General features: G+C 34.2%; 1 long non-coding RNA gene across 1 annotated transcript; it reads right to left on the bottom strand.

Annotated features, from left to right (window-relative positions):
* Positions 1–7,234: 7,234 nt before the first annotated feature.
* LOC115995025 lies at positions 7,235–8,443 on the bottom strand. Its single transcript, XR_004093298.1, has 2 exons — positions 8,312–8,443; positions 7,235–7,914 (listed from the first exon to the last, which is right to left on the bottom strand). It is a non-coding gene; the product is annotated as an uncharacterized LOC115995025 (long non-coding RNA).
* Between the last annotated feature and the right edge of the window lie 1,568 nt (positions 8,444–10,011).

Genomic DNA, 10,011 nt, shown 5'->3' with positions numbered 1-10,011 from the left:
AAGTAGGAGGCTATCGCTCTCGTACAGAGACCCTTTTTACCCTTTTGAGATCTGAAATCCTTAGCCTCCCTTAGCGTTTACTTTACCCACTAGTTATACACTAAATCATAATACGTTCACCATAACAACGAGTAATGAAGGAGCCATACCCCCACCGTAAACACCACATTCCAATAAAGCTCGTAATGGCTCGGTTAGGGTAGGGATGGCGAAGACTCAAAATCTCTCTCACCTTTCTTTCAACCAAAATCCGAAGCAGGGACTCGTCACGTCAACCTTTCGGCGTGACTGAGTCGAGGACACTCATCATCAGTACCAACCGCTTTCTTATGAGCATACCTAACATGACACCAGCGTGTTAGGAGTCAGGACTGAGGCAGAGGCCAAGTGCCTCTGCTTCTTCCTCTCTTCGTTCACTGGTGCCTCTTTTTTTTCATTCATCTCCTCCATCTTCTTCCGAAGAAGGTCCTTCTCTCGATATGGGCGCTGCTGAGAAGAAGGTCCTTCTCTCGATATGGGTGCTACTGAGGCAGAGTTTGGAAGGACTTCGGAGACGAGTTTAAAAAGAGATCTGATTGTTTATTGTTTTGGCAATCTACTTTTTGTATAGGCTTGTTTAAGCCCCTCTTTGTACGTTGTAATACATCTTTATATTAATAAAAATTGTTATCACTTTACTTCACATGTTCTTTCTCTATATTTTTGAGATGATAGCGCAATGCATAGACATACAATCTTGTGAATTCTTTTTATTTTTAAACCGTGGCCGACGTCTTGGACCAAAGTTCCAGTTAATAAAAAGATCTTGCTCTGTATTTATAAAAAAATCCGGCTTAATAATACTGAACCGAACAAATGATACTTAGGGCTGAAACTCCCATTAGGCGGGGAAAGAAAGGACATTATGATGAGCTTATTGAGTCGGCCTAGCACAATACCGCCGACCTTCGAGTACAATACTTGGGGGCCCTAATCCTTTATCAAAGAGAAGGGCGCTATTATGAATTTGCAAGTGTTGTTCGGCACAATAATATAGCATTTGAATCAATGACACTTAGGCCAAAATGCTTGCTAAAAAAGATATCACCATAACCTTAATAGAGTTGTTTGGCGCAATAATGCCGACCTGTGAAAAACGATACCTACCCCAAAACTAGCCGAGATGATAGCTCAATGCCCGATGCAGTGTAGGAAGTAACCATCCAAGGACATATCACCCGCAAAAGTAACCATCCGATGCAGTGGGGCGTTTCTCCATCTTCTTAACACTCCTATTGGCATTAACCTTTTATAGTATTTGAGCCGAGGATTGAGTAACTTAGAATTGTTATTAAGTAGCCAACCTTACAAAGCTCAATCTTTTTCTCATCCAAGTAGTTGGTTTCCCCATAGGCTTGAGTCCGAGGACCATGCAATGCCTTGGTTCTGTCCAAAACCCAGTTTTCTCATCAAAGTAGTTGGTTTCCCCATAGGCTTGAGTCCGAGGACCATGCAATGCCTTGGTTCTGTCCAAAACCCAGTTTTCTCATCCAAGTAGTTGGTTTCCCCATAGGCTTGAGTCCGAGGACCATGCAATGCCTTGGTTCTGTCCAAAACCCAGTTTTCTCATCCAAGTAGTTGGTTTCCCCATAGGCTTGAGTCCGAGGACCATGCAATGCCTTGATTTTGTCCAAAACCCAGTTTTCTCATCCAAGTAGTTGGTTTCCCCATAGGCTTGAGTCCGAGGACCATGCAATGCCTTGGTTCTGTCCAAAACTTAGTTTTCTCTTTGCGTGGGACCTGGGAGTTGGCTCCTCGGTCAAGCCCCTAGAGTTATCCATGCGATTAACGCCACCTAGCGTAGCCCCTAGTCAAGAAGCGTAGCCCCTACGGAACCAGTTTTACGACTAAAACTCTATAACCAGTTGTTAGAAACGACAAATGAACTCTCTCGACCTACCACCTATGCCAACACACAAGCCTTTCCCACAGACGGCGCCAATTGTAAGGACACGATTCGTGGCGGACCGTAACAGTGTTGGGTTCGCACGTAAAAAGGCCCAAACAACATCATTTGTAGAGTGTGGGTTTGAAAGGCTAGGCCTTGGTCACCAGGTGGTGGATTTTTCGTGATATGCATACATGGTTAGGTCGTCTTCGCCTTAGGAGTCTTTCTCCTGGAGGCGGGCTGGGAGGCTCTGGTTTTTGGCCATTTTTCCCAGCCCCCGTTCTAGATTACTCATTTTTCCTTTTATACTCGCTTGTGTTCACTGTCCTTCGTCCACGTATAGGGTCAACATTTCCAAGATTGATACTTGTCCCATCAGCCCATCCTCAAAGTCGTTGGGGGTGGTTGTAAAAGCTGAAGAATACGGCTCTGTCAGGTGCAGAGTATTGAATGGCAGTAAGGGCAGCTTTCCCTGGATATTTTAGATTTTCTTTCAAGTTTAGTTCTATACCGTTTTTGCCCCTCTTACCGGTGGGACTTTGGGTCTGCCGAGGACTGAACTGTCCTCGGCAGTACCCCAAAGCCCTCCTGTGCTTTATATTATCGAGTTTGGGCCATAACCCTCCTCGGCTTGGGCCTTTGGACTCCCTACGGGTAAATGGGCCTGGCCCATAAATTATTTGGGCCCCACAATAATAAAATAAGTTTTGAATTATTTGATGGACCAAATTTAGTTACAAAATTTATTATAGTCTAAAACTACAGTTTTACTTAATATCATTAACATTACTACATATTTCAAAAATGTAACTGTTAAATTGCATGTTCTTTACGCTTTTAATACACATGTCAAATTTTGTGTCAATTGAATATTATTTACTATATGATCTATAAGATTATATTTTATACATAATTTTAAACTATAAAAACTTGCAATTTAAAAAAAATTTATTGATGACATACCTATTGATCTTTAATTTTCTAGAAATTTGGCAAGTATAGAGGATATAAGAAGAAAATGTAATTCAATAGTAGATTTGTCAAAATTCACTTCCAATAAAAAGATATTGAGTAAGATTGTAGACTTAAACTACAACCAATTTTATAGCTAAACTTTGTCCTTATTTGATTTTTTCCTTAAAATAAATAATTTGACTATTTCCCTTTTTTTTTTAATGAAAGAAAATCCAATTAAAAATGCCTATGGGTAGCCCATTTGGCTAGGCCTAGTAGCCCAACCCACTAAAAACAAAATGGGGAATGCCCATAAGTAGGGCCATGGGCTAGGGTTTCCCTTACGGCCCAGCCCGTTTATTGGTCAATAGATCACTTGACTTAGCTCAATAAGCCCATGGCCCAAGCAAAAAGGGTCAGGCCCGCTTGACTTAGCCCATTGACAACCCTTAAGAATAGGATGAGGATTTTGCATGTTACAATTGATATAATTTGGCCCCTTTCTATTTAGGCAAAACAAGGCAAACAATCCAATACAATATGGTTTGTGATTTGAGTTGGTTGATAGTGTTCATGTTGTATCGAAATGTGAGTATTCAATTATGCAGGTCAATATGAACACAACTTCTTAATAATTGTGTCAAGACTAAAAACCCCTCAACTCCAATAAACCAATTTATAAAGGGGGTGGAGACGACACAATCCATGTTACACCCTTAATAAACAAGTCATGTTGGGTTGGCAAAGACACGATCCATTTCAATTTGTTTAATAAATAAGTTATGTTTGGTTGAAATGGGCACAACCTATTTGATAATTTTGACTTAAAATTGACACGATTAATATACTTTTATATTTGTAAGCACATAAATTAAAATAGTGATAACAAATAAATTATACGTAGATTTTATTTATAATAGCATCAAATTTAGAGTTTTAGAAATTTAATTTAAGGTTAATAAAATGAAATGAGTTTTTATTTTATTTTTTACCTTGTTTTGGATAAAAAGATTAGATACTCTAGGGTTTCATAGAAGATTTTACTAATATAGAGGCCGTTAACATTATTTTTAATTATTCAATGATATATTTAAAATTCAAGTTTTTTATTAGATAAAAATAAAATTTCTTTGTTGGAACGAATAATTAATTGGATCATTTCAAATTGATTATGAATTTAAAATTAACAGTGAATAATTCAACAGATAACACAAAATTGACAATTTACTAGACTTAGAAAAGCAAGAACAAAAGGCAAAAAGCTTAGATGTTACCATAATGACTATAGGTTATTTGACTAATTGATGCTACCTTTTTTTTAAAAAAAAAAAATTATTTTATTTTATTTACACTAAAGGAACGGTCAAAATGTGATCCATACATAACTTTTCATCCAAACATTCCTTAGCTTCACAATTTAATCAATATTGCAGAAAAAATTTCCATCGAGGCATTATTGAGAGGTCATTCCCCTCCTTTTCAAAGTCACGAAAGGAATGATTCGAGCAAAAGTAAAAAAAAAAAACCCAATGAAAGAGCCATGTTAGCATGTTACCTAAAGCGGGAATAGAGTTTGACAAAAATGGGCCCTATGCTGGTGATACCTTAGTACCTTACACAACTAGAGCTCAGATTGGGTGTGAAGGAAATTATGAGAGTGCTTCAATCCAGGCTTAACTTTCATGTTGTCACATTCGCTTCACTGCCATTTTTTTTTTTTTGAGAGAGAGAGAGAGAGAAAAAGAAAGAAAGAGAGGTAAAATTGCTAAGTCCTAGACAAGGGTAAAGGCATTCAGCTTTTCAATGCCCACTTGTGGATATCATCATTTCCTGCTAGAAGTCACCACCCTAACCACTTTTTAGTACTCATGGTACTCAAAATATGTAACCCAAAGTCTTTGCAGATAATTAAGTAACCAAATTGGTATTCATCTTCACCTTTTTTTTACTGTTCAATTAACTACATGAGTGTGATGGACACATTTCACCAATTCATTTGATTTCTTCTTCATGTTATTAAACATTGGTAGATGGTCTCTTCATACATGCATACACACTAAAAGCAAATACAAAATAGTCCATTTGCTCCAAAATTTATGGGAAACAACTAATTTCAAATGCAAGGATAGATTAAGTGTGCATTGACTTGCTTTGTCTGAAAAGCTTATTTGTTGAAGTTAAAGTTTAAAAAAAAAAAAAATGTATGTAAGTAAATAATCTGATATAAGGGAAAAATGCTAATCTGAACTCACAACTCAAATTTCACTCAAAAAGTAAGAATAAGATATAATTGAAGTTTGATGTCTCAAATTTCAGTTAAAAATATGTATAGATAACATTTGAGCCACTTGTTCAATGCATTTTATTAACGGAAAATGTTAACGGATGTTCTAAGGACATTTGTTAAAATATCAATGTTAATGGATGCCGCCCCCTAGGGGCATTTGTTATTAAAATATCAATTTTCTCTTAATTCTATATTAATTATTATTATTACTATTATTTTTGTGAGTAGTCCAAGAGTGAGAAGGGAAAGGGGATGGTATTTATTTGTCAATGCAATGAAAACAATGCAATAATTTCATAACTAAACGACGATCACATCTTAGCCTAATATTCGCACAAAATTAATGCACGTTATATGGGCATTTGTAATAACCCTGAAATTTACAAAAACCATCATTGTTATGACACGTCAAACCAGCTAATAATTCAAATATGTGTAGGGGCTAGCATTTGTTAATGATTTTATCGTTCTAATAGGGTTTAGCAACCTAAACCAAGTCATTATATAGTCTGTACACTGCCTATGAAAAAATTTTCTTTATGATGTTGACATGTTCTTTATTTAGCATGAGAATCTTGATCAATAATCATATGCAAAGTTGAAACGGGGAAGAACATTATAATTCAAACAAATGATGATTCATGCATGATAGTAACTTAGGTGTGTGAGGTTGTAATGTCGCTTCATACATATCTCTATCCTTTTGGAAGATTGGTGAAATATTCGCTTTGGTCTATTCTATTCGAAAACTAATTGCTTATCCATGTTGTGTTATTGAAAGAGAAAGGGAATGCACTACTTTTTGCATGTCAAAAATTGTAGCCATATATATATATATGGTGTGGGAGATTTTAACCATTATCAAAAGGGAGCAGCACAAAACTTTCATTTTCCACTTACAGGACTTTGCCAAGGAGATGAACACATTAATTGTTATGTAGCTAGTTTTTTTGTGATCAAAAGATTTGGTTTTTTAAGTTCTTCATCATAACTAGCACTAGCACAAAAAGCAGAGCATAGTTTTCATTAAAAGAAGGTTCTTTTAATTTCCATTGGCTTAAAATTTATTCATCCATTCAATCTACACTGTTAAGTCCATCAAATTGTCGTTTTGAAAATTTTTAAAAAAAAAAAAAAAAAAAACGAAAACTATGGGTGAATCAAGATAAAAGGGAAATGGGTGAATTTGGATGTTGCTTTTTGTTGAAAGTTAGTCAAAAGATAATTATATATAAAGGGTTTTAAAAAGATTGTACATAAATAAATAAGCTAAAAAAAGCTAAAAAGTTGAAAGACAAAAAACTAAACGTACACTACATGGAAAACATATAAAAGTTAAATGGTGTAATTTATAAATTATTTTTCAATGGTTATACATGTATAAATATATATACAAACATATATACATATATCAATATCATATATGAGAAATGAGAAATGATTTATTAATAAATAACCAGTATCATCCTAAATTTGTGTTACATTTGTGGGACTATTAATTTGCAAATGAAAATGCTGAGTTTTTGACAATAAGCTCATAAGTCATAACCACTGTAACAAATTAAAGTACAATATCAAGGGCTTATGAGCTGCTAAATTGATCAGCTCCTTCAGTTTATCCTACTTGTCTTGTTTAAAAGAAGAAACAAATCAAAGCATGAAAACGATCAATGAATTGATTTATTTATTTCTCTCACTTCATTTTCCTTTTTTGGGGTTTTTCTTTTGCTTTGCTCGCCACATTTATGAGGTGTGGAGAAAAATCACTTTCTCACATCAAGGGTAATCAGCTTTTTCATGAACAGCTTTCCTGGTAGAAAAAAATAAAAGTCTTTGGGGAGAACTCCAATAATACAGTGGATATTTTGTACATCAGAGCAGTCACGAGGGGAACTCTTCCACAGATCTGAGAGAATATTTACTCTCTTCCTCACTTTCTCAGCCAACAACATATAAAACAACGAAATTGATGACTGCAACAGCATATTTCTGCACACAATAATACAATTGAAATTGATGGCCTTAACAGAATATATAAAAGAAACAAAGAATATTTACTCTGAATAAAAACAAAATGGAAATATTTTATTAATAATTCTAGCTTCTTTTACAACTCTACAGCACAAGGACCACTATAATTTGCATCTTCTTCAATCCTTCTAAGTTTACATGTAAAACCCAAGAAATAAAAAATAAAAAAGTAACCCATGTTGCAATTGAGGTATCCATTGCTTGCATGAACGCTAAGTGGCTCTCAAGACTTTTGTAACACAACTTTTTAGGGGAGATACATGACACTATGACAGGCTAATTTCAAACAGCTCAGGAGGGATAGACAAGGAAGGAGAAGATGAGTTGGACGGAAACAGGGATGGACGGAGATTGGATTCTATATCGGTGGATTTCGATATAGAACCCTTAAAAAACTGGAAAATAAAGATAACAGACACAGAGTTGGGTCTTACAAGGTCAAGAAAAGGTCTTACAAGGTCAAGAAGATGGAAAAATAAAGAAAATAAAAATAGATTGGATGAAGAAGGAGGTAGGATAAAAAGCTCAGGGAGGATAGCACCCAGGTATCAGAAAAAAGCCACCATCACAATGGAACTCTTGTTTCCAAATTGAATGCTGGTGTAGATTTCTGCTTCATGGAAGATTTCTCTTTGGCCATGAATTCCAATTTTTGAAGGGTTCAGCATGTTGATGTTGTTGCTGGTCCCATGCACGACAATGGCTTCTAGGTGACCTGCATCATTAAATTATTATAATGCAAGATCAGGTATATGTATGTACAGAATAAGAAAGTTTGGAGATATAAATCAGCTTTGAAAGTGTAATTGAAACCAAAAGTAGAACTAGAGTTCAATTACAATAGTCACATCTTTGAAGTGCAAACCATATTTATCTTTCCATGGACTGTTTATGGCTGAGAAACAAAAAAGGTTGAACTTACTGAAAATATGTATCAGGTCAAAAAGAGAGACAGAGAGTATATATATATATATATATATATATATGTCTGTGTGTGTGTAAGATTTGCAAAAATGAAAAGCCATGAGTGTGTCTATAAAAAAAAAAAATACTAACTAGAAAGAAAGAATACAAAAAGTTTGACATGCCAGGTAAAGCTTTCAGAGTCATACCTTGTAGAGACTTACAGTGTCTTGCTTTCATCTTTGGAAGCTTTTTTTTTTCCCTCTCTCTCTACAGAGAGAGAGAGAGAGAGAGAGAGAGAGAGAGAGAGAGAGAAGTGTAAGAAGAAGAAAGTGCAATGCAAGAAAAAAAGTGTGGATGTGCAAAGGCTTATATTATGGGAAAAATATGAGGGAAAGTTGTTAGGGACAATTAGTGGGCTGCCCTGATGGACCTGACAATGACAGGTCCAAGGCCCAGAAAGAGTATAAATGGACTGAATGACGTCAGCATTGGTGGCCTCTCTCCACCGGATCGATCTGACCGTGCTGCCCGGCAACCGTCTTAATTAAATTAATGGTTTTTTTTTTTTTTTTGGTAATTAAAAAAGAAAAAGATTTGAACATACAATATCATTTTTTTTTGTCTTTAGGTTAAGATCACGTTTTAAATTCTGTTCGGTTTGGTGCTTAGTTAATCAGGTGCCACTTACCTCCTTTATTTCATCTTAGTCTAAATTTCACTCTATTCCATATTTTGGACGAATATTCCATTCCAATTAGGTCTTTGAAAATAGAATTCAAAACGAATATATGTTTGACCCTAGTTAACTTAGCTTTTAGCTTTTATATGTCTATCTTTTTAAAATTTCACTTTATTTTTTCTTACATTTTCTCATTTAAAAAAAATAATAGTATATTTTAGCACACTTTTAACAAAAAAGCTAAATAAGTTATTCCTAAATAGACATATAATGTGTTTATTTATTTTGTATAGGAGAGGTTCAATCACAGTCCATTATTTAACCAAAAAAAAAAAAAAAAACATTATCAATTGATTTATATAATTGGAATCCACAATTGAATTAAAAAATTATAAGTACATGGAGACATGGGCGGAGCCATGTTGAAGGGTGGGGGGGCCATGGCCCCCCCAAAATTTTGAAATTTTTTAAAATATATATATATATATATAATTATTTTAATGTTTTCAAAATTTAGTCTACAAAAATAAGAGTTGGCCCCCCTAAGTATTTGAATTAGTCCAATGATGCTTTAAAAAAAATAACTGGTCTAATAGTTATAGAGACAACTTTATTTTTCACAATTCTATTTTTTATTATTTTTCACAATTCTATTTTTTATTGTAAAATGTGCTTTTATATCTGTTAAATATTTGAAAAATTTTGACACCAAATATGTTTGAATTTATCTTTTTCAATCTGTTATGTGGCGATTAACAAGTCATTGACTCATTAAAAAATTATTGTCACTAAAACTACACATGAAATGTCTCTTTAGTTGCCACATAATGGGTCAAAGCAAAATAGTTTTAAATATGTTTGGAGCCTAATTTGTTCCTCCAAGTTTTGGATCATTCTTGTTTTTGAAAATTACATTAGTTCAATTGAATAATTTTACTTACATTAGTATAAAATTTGATAATTTTTATAAAAAATGAAACTTTTTAAGAATTTCACTATGAAAATTGTGAAAATGTATTTTATTAATTTTATGAAAGATAGCCATTAAATATAATTTTGATTGAAAATATTAAGCTCTTTTTTTGTTGGGTGTGTGTATATATATAATTTATCAAATAAAAAAGTTTGTGTGTATAATAAAAAAAAGCATGTGTATTTATGTATGTGTATGGAGCTGTCTTGATAAATATATTAGTGTTGCAACTTGACCCTCCCAAACAAAAATTC

This window comes from Quercus lobata, chromosome 6 (assembly GCF_001633185.2).
Source record: "Quercus lobata isolate SW786 chromosome 6, ValleyOak3.0 Primary Assembly, whole genome shotgun sequence".
Lineage (NCBI taxonomy): Eukaryota > Viridiplantae > Streptophyta > Magnoliopsida > Fagales > Fagaceae > Quercus > Quercus lobata.
The sequence above is the reverse complement of the archived record's forward strand: the minus strand, read 5'-3'. Positions and strand labels throughout refer to the sequence as shown.